This window comes from Rutidosis leptorrhynchoides, chromosome 2 (assembly GCF_046630445.1).
Source record: "Rutidosis leptorrhynchoides isolate AG116_Rl617_1_P2 chromosome 2, CSIRO_AGI_Rlap_v1, whole genome shotgun sequence".
Classification (NCBI taxonomy): domain Eukaryota; kingdom Viridiplantae; phylum Streptophyta; class Magnoliopsida; order Asterales; family Asteraceae; genus Rutidosis; species Rutidosis leptorrhynchoides.
In genome coordinates this window covers 372,707,309-372,723,009 of record NC_092334.1, presented here as the reverse complement: position 1 = coordinate 372,723,009, position 15,701 = coordinate 372,707,309, and positions in this window count along the sequence as shown.

Here is a 15,701-nt window from a genome sequence, read left to right as displayed (position 1 = left end):
CAAGGTCTAGTTTAGCGTATAGTGAATACGGCATTAGATTTATACTAGCTCCTAAGTCTGCCAATGCTTCTATTGAACTAAGACTACCCAGAAAACATGGAATTGTGAAACTTCCTGGATCAGATAGTTTTTCTGGTATCTTATTCAACAGCACTGCTGAACAATTAGCATTCATAGTAACAGCCGAGAGTTCTTCCATTTTCTTTCTATTAGTGATTAGATCTTTCAAGAATTTAGCATACCTTGGCATTCCTGAAATCACATCAATGAAAGGAAGATTTACATTTATTTGTTTAAACATATCCAAGAATTTGGATTGCTCGGCTTCTAGTTTTTCCTTCTTCATTTTACTCGGGTAAGGAAGTGGTGGTTGGTATGGTTTAACATAAGGTTTATCCTTAACTGTGTTATCTTCATTAACCTTTTCAACTACCGGTTCTTTTTCCTTATCTTGATCAGGTTGTGGTTCTAATGGAGTAGGAATAGTTTCATCAGAAGTTACAGGTATTTCAGGTGGTTTAAGTGTTGTACCACTTCTTGTGGTAATAGCTTTAGCTGTTTCATTCCGGGGGTTAGCGTTTGTATCGCTAGGTAAACTTCCCGGTTTTCTTTCACCTATTAACCTTGCTAGGTTACTTACTTCTTGTTCCAGATTTTGAATAGAAGCTTGTTGATTTCTAAATGCTTGAGCATTTTGTTCATTGGTTTGTTTTTGAGATGTGAAAAACTGCGTTTGAGTTTCAACTAGCTTCGTCATCATATCTTCTAAATTTGGCTTTTTATCATCGGTTTGTTGTGGTGGTTTGTTTTGAAAATTCGGTCTTTGCTGATTGTAAGTATTATTGGATACTTGTTGATTGCTAGGACCTTGTTGGTTGTTGTATGGAATATTTCGGTTATAATTCTGGTTTTGATTGTAAATCGGTCTTGGCGGTTGATAATTATTCTGATAATTATTTCCAGGCCTTTGGTTTATGTATGAAATATTCTCTCTTTGTTCCATTGTTAATTCAATACTGAGACAATCTTTTGTCAAATGTGGTCCTCCACACTGCTCACAACTAATTCGTATTGAGTGAATATCCTTAGTCATCTTTTCCATTCGTCTCTCCACAGCATCTATCTTTGCGGAAATGGAATCTAAGTCATGGCTAGAATCGGCTCTAGCTGCTTTAGATGATCTAATGATATCTTTTTCTTGGTGCCACTCATGTGAGTGGGAAGCAGTGTTATCAATAATTTTGTAAGCATCAGTTTCGGTTTTCTTCATAATCGAACCACCAGCTGCTATATCTATGTCTTTTCTTGTAGTGATGTCGCATCCTCGGTAAAATATTTGTACTATTTGACAGGTGTCTAAACCATGTTGCGGACATCCTCTTAACAACTTTCCATATCTTGTCCATGCCTCATATAAAGTTTCATTTGGTTTCTGTGTGAACGTAACAATTTCTGCTTGAAGTCTTACGGCTTTAGATGCGGGAAAAAATTGTTTAAGAAATTTATCAATTAAAACGTCCCATGTATCGATCGCCCCTTCAGGTAACGATTCCAACCAATCTTTGGCTTCTCCCTTTAAAGTCCAGGGAAATAACATGAGATATATCTGTTCATCCTCCACTTCTCGGATTTTAAATAGTGTGCAGATCCTATTAAAGGTACGTAGATGTTCATTTGGATCTTCCTTCGGCGCACCACTAAATTGGCATTGATTAGTCACCATGTGTAGAATTTGTCCTTTGATTTCATAATCTGGCGCATTAATGTCTGGATGAGTAATTGCGTGACCTTGGCCAGTGCGTTTAGCTCTCATTCGGTCTTCCATACTTAAAGGTTCCAGATTCTCCATAATTGAATTTGTTGAATCGGAATCACTAGATGATTCTGATTTAATAGTTCGTTCCTCAACAATCTCTGTTTGAATGATTGGTGGTTCCGGAGGAAAGTTTAATGGTTCAGGATCTACGAACCGTTCCTGAATATTTTCTGGATTCTCAATTGTGAGGTTGGGTTCAAAAAATGGATTATCGGAAATTTGAACTGAAGTACTTGGTCGACTGGATGACGATTCTAAAGAAAAATCAACGGCGGTTATATTTGTTAAACGATGTCTTGATCGAGTTACAGGTGGTGAACGTACAAAAGGTGATGAACGTCTTGCTCGGTGCATTCACAGAATATCCTATTAGTTTTTAAAAGGAAAGAAAAATTATAATAAGTTATCCAATCAATAGACTTTTCTGATTTTGCCCACGTTTCGAATAGCCAAAAGATGCAGCAGAGGGGCAGGATTCGTTTGGTCTCAATATAATTGAGGACTGTTTGGCTCCAATAACCCGGTCCACGTACAAATCCAACTATTACTACGAACCAGAAAATTTTGATGTCTATCAATTTAACCACTTAAAATAAATTTTCGTAATTTTAAGAAATTTAGATAAGAAGTAGAAAAAAAATTCTAAGTCCTAAAAACTAGAATGGCGAGAAATAAGAGAGAAAAAGATTGCGCGTCGAAAAATGTCGAAAAAGAAAAAAAAATGGTTGAAAAATAAAAGGTGACGGAAAAATAAAAGAAACTTATCAAAACTTAAAAATACTTAACTAATTTAACCTTATTACTATAACTAACTTAAAATTATAATCGCAAATTGAAATTACTAATTGAAATGATAATTGATACATAGTAAAAGGTCTAAAAATATTAAAGCTTACAAGGAAAAACTAAATCCCAAATGGAAATAACTTAAAAAGAAACTAAAACTTAAAAAGGTGTCGCAAAATTCTAAAGCACCTAAATCTTAGTCTAAAGAAAAAGCACTTAAGGAATTCTACGGCAAAGCCTAAAAATATAGGAGTAAAAATAACTATAGCAAATACTAAGTTTAAAATTAATTATGAGCTAAAAAAAATACAAATATTACGCTACAATGATTAAAAAGGTACAAAATATAAAAATATACAAAAAGTTGTAAAAAGTACAATTTTTATAAAAATATTATTTTTATATTATTTATTTAATTAAAACTACTAATTTTACAATTTTAATAAAACTAATTAAACAAAATACATAAATATAAAGTAAAAAGTAAAAATAAAACTAAAATTAATAATAATAATAATAATTAAGTAATTAATAATAATAATAATAAATTAAAACCCGTGATTAGGGTTTTGTCCGTGTGTCAGAAACCCTCCGCGAGTTGCGGTGAATAAAGAGGAAAACCCCGCGAGTCGCGGGGATCCAGAAATCAGTTGACAGGTTTTGTTTTTACGCGTTTTTTCTTTATTTTTTTTTTTTTATTTTCTATTTTGTTTTCTGTTTTTAATAAACGATTTTTAATAAAATTTATATTTTTATAAATTAAAATAAAGATAAAGAAACTTATAAAACTTAAATATTTAACAAAATCCTAAAAATACTTATATTTTTGTTTTTTCTTTTTATATTTTTGAATGATTAAAACGTAATTTTTACAAAAACGACTTTTAATAAAAGTAAATAAAAATCTTTTTTTTTTTTATTAGCGTTGCGCTTCCGGCTTTTAAGATAGTTCCCCGGCAGCGGCGCCAAAAATACTTGATGTCGAACGAGGTGTATATAAAATAGTTTATAATTTTAGCAGGAAATACTATTAAATACGATACAATTTTACACAAGATATTTATTTATTTATAGAATGGATATACTTAAACCTTGCTACAACACTTATAGGCAGTGTACCTAATCGTACAGTAGTGTAGTTTTTAGTAAGTCCGGTTCGTTCCACAGGGAAATCTTTAAGCAAAGCTCAACGCTATATTAGTTTACTTTTATAAAAATACAAATATATATATATAAATAATATTATTATTATAAAGGGGGGTTTTTACCGTTTAATGACCGGTTTGTCGATTTTAAAACTTTAGTCGCAGTTAAAACCTAATGTAAAATATAAGCGTAAAGTAAATAACGATAATGAAATTGCGAATAATAAAAATGCGATAAAAATTAAATTGCGATAATTAAAAAGTACGATAATTAAAAGTGCGATAAAATGAAATAACAATAAATAAAAGTGCGATAATTAGAAGTGCAATTAAATATACAATAAAGGAAATAAAATATGATATAAAAGAATTATGCTTATTTAAACTTCCGTAATCATGATGTTTGACGTGTTAATTTTAGTTTTATGCCCATGGGTTAATTGTCCTTTGTCCTGGATTATTCAATATGTCCGTCTGGTTTTTGTCCATAACAGTCCATCAGTCATAAATATAAATTGCAAGTGTCCTTGTCAAATTATTATTATACCCGAAGATAAATATTCCAACTAATTGGGGATTCGAATTGTAACAAGGTTTTAATACTTTGTTTAATGAATACACCAGGTTATCGACTGCGTGTAAACCAAGGTTTTACTACTTTGTTAACAATTACACCAATTACCCTTGAATGTAATTTCACCCCTGTTTTAATTATTCTAGTGGCTATTAATCCATTCCCGTGTCCGGTTAAATGAACGATTATTCGTACATATAAATACCCCGCCCATCGTGTCCGATCGAGTGTATATGGTAATTTATAGGGACGCCCAATTGTAAATCTTTATATTAACATTAACAAACTTTCATTTAGTTAAACAAATATAAAGCCCATTAATAGCCCATAGTCTAGTTTCCACAAGTGTCGTTCTTTTGTCCAAACCCCAATTATGGTACAAAGCCCAATTACCCAATTTTAATAATTAGCCTAACATCATGATTACTTCGTTTTAAACAAGCATAATAATAACTTAGCTACGAGACATTAATATAAAAAGGTTGAACATAACTTACAATGATTAAAAATAGCGTAGCGTTACACGGACAGAATTTCGACTTACACCTTTACAACATTCGCTAACATACCCTTATTATTAGAATTATAATTAAAATTAAAATATAAATATAAATATATTACGTATATGAAGAGGAAGAGAAAAATGATATTTATTTTGATCAGAATTCGGGTTGATTTATAGCCAGGAATGATTTTTGGGGCTCCGCGACTCGCGGCAAAAAGCCCTTCAAACTCCGCGAGTCGCGGAGAGGTATTTTCAATTTACTCCCTTGGAGTTTCTGGCTGCCGACAGTTTTAAATATATATATATAATATATATATAATTAATATAATTAATTATATATTATATTATATTTATATATATAGTTAACTTGTAATTTTTAGTCCGTTGCGTCGAGCGTTAAGAATTGACTCTGGTCCCGGTTCCGGATTTTCGAACGTCCTCGCGTATAATTTAATATCTTGTACTTTGCGTTTTGAATCTTGTACTCTTGTGATTTCGAGACGTTTCTTATCAATAATTGGAACCTTTTTGATTGTCTTTTGTACTTTTGAGCTTTTTGGTCGTTTGCGTCTTCAATTCGTCGAATCTGTCTTTTGTCTTCACCTTTTATTATTTAAACGAATATCTCTTGTAAATAGAACAATTGCAACTAAAAGCTTGTCTTTCTTGAGGAATAATGCTATGAAATATATGTTCGTTTTTAGCATTATCAGATACTTTTCACACCTTTGGCATAGCTGCTTCTGATTGTTGTTGTTGTTGTTGTTGTTGTTGCGATTGTTATTGTTGTTGGGACGATTGTTGTAGTTGCTGTTGTTGTTGTCGTTGGGCCGTTTGTTGTAGTTGCGATTGATGTTGCGATTGTTGGGATAATTGTTGCGATTATTGTTGTAATTGCTGTTGTTGTTGTATTGGTGATTCTTATCACCGTTTTCCTCCCACTTTCTTTTGACTTGCTTCACATTGGCCTCTTCAGCAGTCTGTTCTTTAATTCTTTCTTCAATCTGGTTTACTAGTTTGTGAGCCATTCTACATGCCTGTTGTATGGAGGCGGGCTCGTGTGAACTTATATCTTCTTGGATTCTTTCCGGTAATCCTTTCACAAACGCGTCGATCTTCTCTTCCTCATCTTCGAATGCTCCCGGACACAATAGGCACAATTCTGTGAATCGTCTTTCGTACGTGGTAATATCAAATCCTTGGGTTCGTAACCCTCTAAGTTCTGTCTTGAGCTTATTGACCTCGGTTCTGGGACGGTACTTCTCGTTCATCAAGTGCTTGAATGCTGACCACGGTAGTGCGTACGCATCGTCTTGTCCCACTTGCTCTAGATAGGTATTCCACCATGTTAACGCAGAACTTGTGAAGGTATGCGTAGCCTACTTCACTTTGTCCTCTTCAGTACACTTACTTATGGCAAACACCGATTCGACCTTCTCGGTCCACCGTTTTAATCCGATCGGTCCTTCGGTTCCATCAAATTCCAAAGGTTTGCAGGCAGTGAATTCTTTGTAGGTGCATCCTACACGATTTCCTGTACTGCTAGATCCAAGGTTATTGTTGGTATGTAGCGCAGCCTGTACTGCGGCTATGTTTGAAGCTAGAAAAGTACGGAATTCCTCTTCATTCATATTCACGGTGTGTCTAGTAGTCGGTGCCATTTCCTTCAAAATAGTTAAATGGAACAAGTTAATCATACAGAATATTAAGAGTAGTTAATAGTATTTCGTAGCATAATATGAACTCATTTATAAAAGCTTTTTCTTCATATTAGCATTTTATAAGTTTAAATTCGGGTAGTACCTACCCGTTAAGTTCATACTTAGTAGCTAATATACAATTCAACTACTACAATTCTATATAAAAAACTGATTATAATAATATTTCGCGTTCAAACTTTTACACAATATTTTACAAACTTACAATACCGCTTATTTTACATATAGCATGAAATATAGCACACAATAAATTTGATACAAGATGGTTGTGAAGATAATTCTAGCTAGTACACAAGTCGTTCAGCAAAGGTAATAAAGACACGTAATTCATACGTCCAGAAACAAGTCATGCATTCTGGTTTTACTAGGATTACTTCCCATCCTTGGTCTTGTGGAACATAACCGTTATGGCCGTTGATAAGACAGCGTGTTGTAACGTCGTCAAAGGGACGAGGGTTATGTAATGTCCAACAGTCCCGTAACAATCTAAAAACCTTATTTCTTACCCCAATTACCGACTCCGTCACTTGTGGAAACGTTTTGTTTAATAGTTGTAGCCCGATGTTCTTGTTCTCACTTTGGTGAGAAGCGAACATTACTAATCCGTAAGCATAACATGCTTCTTTATGTTGCATGTTAGCCGCTTTTTCTAAATCACGAAGTCCAATATTCGGATATATTGAGTTAAAATAATTTCTTAACCCATTGCGTAAAATAGCATTTGGGTTCCCCGCAATATATGCGTCAAAGTAAACACATCGTAACTTATGGATTTCCCAATGTGATATCCCCCATATTTAGAACGAAAGCCTTTTATAAACCAAGGCATTCTTGGAACGTTCTTCGAATGTCTTACAAAATGATCTCGCCTTAAATAGTTGTGCCGAAGAATTCTGACCGACTCTAGACAAGATTTCATCAATCATGTCTCCGGGTAGGTCTCTTAAAATATTGGGTTGTCTATCCATTTTGTGTTTTTATACTGTAAAATAGACAAGAGTTAGATTCATAAAAAAAAAATACTTATTAATACAAGCAATTTTTACATATATCATAAAGCATAAGCACACTATATTACTTATATTACACCACACGAATACAACTATCTTATTCCGACTCGCTTGTTTCTTCTTCTTCAGTTTTGGTTCATTTTTCCAAGTTTCTAGGGATATATGATGTTCCCCTAATACGAGCCGTCATTATCCACATTGGTTTAGAAAAACCTGGTGGTTTAGAGGTTCCCGGGTCATTGTTACAACTTAAGGACTTCGGGGGTTGACGATACATATAAAGTTCATCGGGGTTGGAATTAGATTTCTCTATTTTTATGCCCTTTCCCTTATTATTTTCTTTTGCCTTTTTAAATTCAGTTGGGGTAATTTCTATAACATCATCGGAATTCTCGTCGGAATCCGATTCATCGGAGAATTGGTAATCCTCCCAATATTTTGCTTCCTTGGCGGAAACACTATTGACCATAATTAACCTTGGTCGATTGGTTGAGGATTTTCTTTTACTTAACCGTTTTATTATTTCCCATACCGGTTCTATTTCTTCATCCGGTTCCGATTCTTCTTCCGGTTCCGATTCTTCTTCCGGTTCCGACTCTTCTTCCGGTTCCTCTTCGGGAACTTGTGAATCAGTCCACGAATCATTCCAATTTACATTTGACTCTTCATTATTATTAGGTGAGTCAATGGGACTTGTTCTAGAGGTAGACATCTATCACATAATATCAAACGCGTTAAGAGATTAATATATCACATAATATTCACATGTTAAAAATATATAGTTTCCAACAAAATTTGTTAAGCAATTATTTTTCAAGTAAACACGGTCGAACTCCAGACTCACTAATGCATCCTAACAAACTCGATAAGACACACTAATGCAAAATTCTGGTTCTCTAAGACCAACGCTCTGATACCAACTGAAATGTCCCGTTCTTATTGATTAAAAACGTTCCATATTAATTGATTTCGTTGCGAGGTTTTGACCTCTATATGAGACGTTTTTCAAATACTGCATTCATTTTAAAACAAACCATAACCTTTATTTCATCAATAGAGGTTTAAAAAGCTTTACGTAGATTATCAAATAATGATAATCTAAAATATCCTGTTTACACACGACCATTACATAATGGTTTACAATACAAATATGTTACAACAAAATAAGTTTCTTGAATGCAGTTTTTACACAATATCATACAAGCATGGACTCCAAATCTCGTCCTTATTTAAGTATGCGACAGCGGAAGCTCTTAATAATCACCTGAGAATAAACATGCTTAAAACGTCAACAAAAATGTTGGTGAGTTATAGGTTTAACCTATATATATCAAATCATAATAATAGACCACAAGATTTCATATTTCAATACACATCCCATACATAGAGATAAAAATAATTCATATGGTGAACACCTGGTAACCGACATTAACAAGATGCATATATATAAGAATATCTCCATCATTCCGGGACACCCTTCGGATATGATATAAATTTCGAAGTACTAAAGCATCCGGTACTTTGGATGGGGCTTGTTGGGCCCGATATATCTATCTTTAGGATTCGCGTCAATTAGGGTGTCTGTTCCCTAATTCTTAGATTACCAGACTAAAAAGGGGCATATTCGGTTTAATAATTCAGCCATAGAATGTAATTTTAGATACTTGTGTCCATTTCGTAAAACAGTTATAAAAGCAGCGCATGTATTCTCAGTCCCAAAAATATATATTGCAAAAGCATTTAAAAAGGGATTAATGAAACTCACTTTCACAGACTTTTTACTTCGTCGAGAAGTAAGACTTGGTCACTGGTTGATTCACGAACCTATAACAATATATACATATATATCAAAGTATGTTCAAAATATATTTACAACACTTTTAATATATTTTGATGTTTTAAGTTTATTAAGTCAGCTGTCCTCGTTAGTAACCTACAACTAGTTGTCCACAGTTAGATGTACAGAAATAAATCGATAAATATTATCTTGAATCAATCCACGACCCAGTGTATACGTATCTCAGTATTGATCACAACTCAAACTATATATATTTTGGAATCAACCTCAACCCTGTATAGCTAACTCCAACATTCACATATAGAGTGTCTATGGTTGTTCCGAAATATATATAGATGTGTCGACATGATAGGTCGAAACATTGTATACGTGTCTATGGTATCTCAAGATTACATAATATATAATACAAGTTGATTAAGTTATGGTTGGAATAGATTTGTTACCAATTTTCACGTAGCTAAAATGAGAAAAATTATCCAATCTTGTTTTACCCATAACTTCTTCATTTTAAATCCGTTTTGAGTGAATCAAATTGCTATGGTTTCATATTGAACTCTATTTTATGAATCTAAACAGAAAAAGTATAGGTTTATAGTCGGAAAAATAAGTTACAAGTCGTTTTTGTAAAGGTAGTCATTTCAGTCGAAAGAACGACGTCTAGATGACCATTTTAGAAAACATACTTCCACTTTGAGTTTAACCATAATTTTTGGATATAGTTTCATGTTCATAATAAAAATCATTTTCTCAGAATAACAACTTTTAAATCAAAGTTTATCATAGTTTTTAATTAACTAACCCAAAACAGCCCGCAGTGTTACTACGACGGCGTAAATCCGGTTTTACGGTGTTTTTCGTGTTTCCAGGTTTTAAATTATTAAGTTAGCATATAATATAGATACAGAACATGTGTTTAGTTGATTTTAAAAGTCAATTTAGAAGGATTAACTTTTGTTTGCGAACAAGTTTAGAATTAACTAAACTATGTTCTAGTGATTACAAGTTTAAACCTTCGAATAAGATAGCTTTATATGTATGAATCGAATGATGTTATGAACATCATTACTACCTTAAGTTCCTTGGATAAACCTACTGGAAAAGAGAAAAATGGATCTAGCTTAAACGGATCCTTGGATGGCTCGAAGTTCTTGAAGCAGAATCATGACACGAAAACAAGTTCAAGTAAGATCATCACTTGAAATAAGATTGTTATAGTTATAGAAATTGAACCAAAGTTTGAATATGATTATTACCTTGTATTAGAATGATAACCTACTGTAAGAAACAAAGATTTCTTGAGGTTGGATGATCACCTTACAAGATTGGAAGTGAGCTAAGTATTCTTGATTTTATGTAACTAGAACTTGTAGAATATATGAAGAACACTTAGAACTTGAAGATAGAACTTGAGAGAGATCAATTAGATGAAGAAAATTGAAGAATGAAAGTGTTTGTAGGTGTTTTTGGTCGTTGGTGTATGGATTAGATATAAAGGATATGTAATTTTGTTTTCATGTAAATAAGTCATGAATGATTACTCATATTTTTGTAATTTTATGAGATATTTCATGCTAGTTGCCAAATGATGGTTCCAACATGTGTTAGGTGACTCACATGGGCTGCTAAGAGCTGATCATTGGAGTGTATATACCAATAGTACATACATCTAAAAGCTGTGTATTGTACGAGTACGAATACGGGTGCATACGAGTAGAATTGTTGATGAAACTGAACGAGGATGTAATTGTAAGCATTTTTGTTAAGTAGAAGTATTTTGATAAGTGTATTGAAGTCTTTCAAAAGTGTATAAATACATATTAAAACACTACATGTATATACATTTTAACTGAGTCGTTAAGTCATCGTTAGTCGTTACATGTAAGTGTTGTTTTGAAACCTTTAGGTTAACGATCTTGTTAAATGTTGTTAACCCAATGTTTATAATATCAAATGAGATTTTAAATTATTATATTATCATGATATTATCATATATGAATATCTCTTAATATGATATATATACATTAAATGTCTTTACAACGATAATCGTTACATATATGTCTCGTTTAAAAATCATTAAGTTAGTAGTCTTGTTTTTACATATGTAGTTCATTGTTAATATACTTAATGATATGTTTACTTATCATAGTATCATGTTAACTATATATATATATCCATATATATGTCATCATATAGTTTTTACAAGTTTTAACGTTCGTGAATCACCGGTCAACTTGGGTGGTCAATTGTCTATATGAAACATATTTCAATTAATCAAGTCTTAACAAGTTTGATTGTTTAACATGTTGGAAACATTTAATCATGTAAATATCAATCTCAATTAATATATATAAACATGGAAAAGTTCGGGTCACTGCAGATTACCAGGTGTTCAATCCATATGAATGATATTTTGTCTCTATGCATGGGACGTATATTTATGAGAACTGAATATGAAATCTTGTGGTCTATTAAAATTATGAAATGATTATTTATGTTAAACTAATGAACTCACCAAACTTTTGGTTGACACTTGAAAGCATGTTTATTCTCAGGTATGAAAGAAATCTTCCGCTGTGCATTTACTCATTTTAGAGATAATACTTGGAGTCATTCATGACATATTTCAAAAGACGTTACATTCAAGTCATCGAGTTCATCAAGATTATTATTGAGTCAATTTATAGTTGGATATATTATGAAATGGTATGCATGTCTGTCAACTTTAGATGTAATGAAAGATTGTCTTTTCAAAAACGAATGCAATGTTTGTAAAATGTATCATATAGAGGTCAAGTACCTCGCGATGTAATCAACTGATGTGAATCGTTTATAATCGATATGAACTTCGTCCGGATGGATTAGGACGGGTCCTTTCATTCTCTAAGTACCATTTCTCTCATATCTCCAAATTTTGGTACCCAAATTCTTTCAGCCCTATACCGGGTTCCGTCTTCCCGAATATTAAGATGCTTCTCCGATCCTTTGGGTATTTCATCCTTTAAATTTCCCTCTTTTAAAACTCCTTGTTGCGCCTCCTTTATGAGTAGTAAGGTTAGTGTGAATCATTATATTCATAGATTTTACTCGAATGGGTTCTCTGTCCTCTCTGCTCAAGGCGTCGGCTACCACATTTGCCTTCCCCGGGTGGTAACAAATCTCAAAGTCGTAATCATTCAACAATTCATTCCACCTACGCTGCCTCATATTCAGTTGTTTCTGATTGAATATGTGTTGAAGACTTTTGTGTCGGTATATATAATACTTTTTACCCCATATAAGTAGTGCCTCCAAGTCTTTAATGCAAAAACAACCGCGCCTAATTCCAAATCATGCGTCGTATAATTTTGCTCGTGAATCTTCAATTGTCTAGACGTATAAGCAATCACCTTCGTCCGTTGCATTAATACACAACCAAGACCTTGCTTTGATGCGTCACAATAAATCACAAAATCATCATTCCCTTCAGGCAATGACAATATAGGTGCCGTAGTTAGCTTTTTCTTCAATAATTGAAACGCCTTCTCTTGTTCATCCTTCCATTCAAATTTCTTCCCTTTATGCGTTAATGCAGTCAAGGGTTTTGCTATTTTGTAGAAATCTTGGATGAATCTTCTGTAGTAACTAGCCAATCCTAAAAATTGTCGTATATGCTTCGAAGTTTTTGGGGTTTCCCACTTTTCAACGGTTTCGATCTTTGCCAGGTCCACCTGGATACCTTCTTTGTTCACTATGTGACCGAGGAATTGAACTTCTTCCAACCAAAATGCACACTTTGAAAACTTAGCGTACAGTTTTTCTTTCCTCAATACTTCTAGCACTTTTCTCAAATGTTCTTCGTGCTCTTGATCATTCTTTGAGTAAATAAGTATGTCATCGATGAAAACAATGACAAACTTGTCAAGATATGGCCCACACACTCGGTTCATAAGGTCCATGAACATAGCTGGTGTGTTAGTCAATCCAAACGGCATAACCATAAACTCGTAATGACCATAACGCGTCTTAAAAGCAGTTTTTGGAATATCATCCTCCTTTACTCGCATTTGATGATATTCAGAACGTAAATCGATCTTCGAATAAACCGACGAGCCTTGTAGTTGATCAAATAAGTCGTCAATTCTCGGCAGTGGATAACGGTTTTTGATGGTAAGTTTGTTCAACTCTCTGTAGTCACACAACCTAAATGTACCATCCTTCTTCTTGACAAACAAAACAGGAGCTCCCCATGGTGATGTGCTTGGTTGAATGAAACCACGTTCTAATAGTTCTTGCAGTTGGCTTTGCAGTTCTTTCATCTCGCTGGGTGCGAGTCTATAAGGAGCACGAGCTATTGGTGCAGCTTCTGGTACAAGATCTATTTGAAATTCAACAGATCGATGTGGAGGTAGTCCCGGTAATTCTTTCAGAAATACATCGGGAAATTCTTTTGCGACGGGAACATCATTGATGCTCTTTTCTTCAGTTTGTACTTTCTCGACGTATGCTAGAACAGCATAGCAACCTTTTCTTATTAGTTTTTGTGCCTTCAGGTTACTAATAAGATTTAACTTTGCGTTGCTCTTTTCTCCGTACACCATTAAGGGTTCTCTTTTTTCTCGTACAATGCGAATTGCATTTTTATAACATACGATCTCTGCTTTCACCTTCTTCAGCCAGTCCATGCCAACTATTACATCAAAACTCCCTAACTCTACTGGTATCAAATCAATCTTAAATATTTCGCTACCCTGTTTAATTTCTCGATTCCGGCATATATTATCTGTTGAAATTAATTTACCGTTTGCTAATTAGAGTAAAAATTTACTATCCAACGGCATCAATGGACAACTTAATTTAGCACAAAAATCTCTACTTATATAGCTTATATCCGTACCCGAATCAAATAAAACGTAAGCAGATTTATTGTCAATAAGAAACGTACCCGTAACAAGCTCCGGGTCTTCCTGTGCCTCTGCCGCATTAATATTGAAAACTCTTCTGCGGCCTTGTCCATTCGTGTTCTCCTGGTTCGGGCAATTTCTAATAATGTGGCCCGGTTTTCCACATTTATAACAAACTACATTGGCATAACTTGCTCCGACACTACTTGCTCTGCCATTACTCGTTCCGACACCATTTGTTCCTTTCGTTCTGTTAACCCCTGGTCCGTAGACCTCACACTTCGCCGTGCTATGACCATTTCTTTTACACTTGTTGCAAAATTTGGTGCAGAACCCCGAGTGATACTTTTCACACCTTTGGCATAGCTGCTTCTGATTGTTGTTGTTGTTGTGGTTGTTATTGTTGTTGGGATGATTGTTGTAGTTGCTGCTGTTATTGTTGTTGTTGTTGTTGTTGTTGTTGTTGTTATTGTTGGGCCGTTTGTTGTAGTTGCGATTGATGTTGCGATTGTTGGGATAGTTGTTGCGATTATTGTTGTAATTGCTGTTGTTGTTGTATTGGTGATTCTTATCACCGTTTTCCTCCCACTTTCTTTTGACTTGCTTCGCATTGGCCTCTTCAGCAGTCTGTTCTTTAATTCTTTCTTCAATCTGGTTCACTAGTTTGTGAGCCATTCTACATGCCTGTTGTATGGAGGCGGGCTCGTGTGAACTTATATCTTCTTGGATTCTTTCCGGTAATCCTTTCACAAATGCGTCGGTCTTCTCTTCCTCATCTTCGAACGCTCCCGGACACAATAAGCACAATTCTGTGAATCGTCTTTCGTACGTGGTAATATCAAATCCTTGGGTTCGTAACCCTCTAAGTTCTGTCTTGAGCTTATTGACCTCAGTTCTGGGATGGTACTTCTCGTTCATCAAGTGCTTGAATCCTGACCACGGTAGTGCGTAAGCATCATCTTGTCCCACTTGCTCTAGATAGGTATTCCACCATGTTAACGCAGAACTTGTGAAGGTATGCGTAGCGTACTTCACTTTTTCCTCTTCGGTACACTTACTTATGGCAAACACCGATTCGACCTTCTCGGTCCACCGTTTCAATCCGATCGGTCCTTCGGTTCCATCAAATTCCAAAGGTTTGCAGGCAGTGAATTCTTTCTAGGTGCATCCTACACGATTTCCTGTACTGCTAGATCCAAGGTTATTGTTGGTATGTAGCGCAGCCTGTACTGCGGCTATGTTTGAAGCTAGAAAAGTACGGAATTACTCTTCATTCATATTCACGGTGTGTCGAGTAGTCGGTGCCATTTCCTTCAAAATAGTCAAATGGAACAAGTTAATCATACAGAATATTAAGAGTAGTTAATAGTATTTCGTAGCATAATATGAACTCATTTATAAAAGCTTTTTCTTCATATTAGCGTTTTATAAGTTTAAATTCGGGTAGTACCTACCCGTTAAGTTCATAC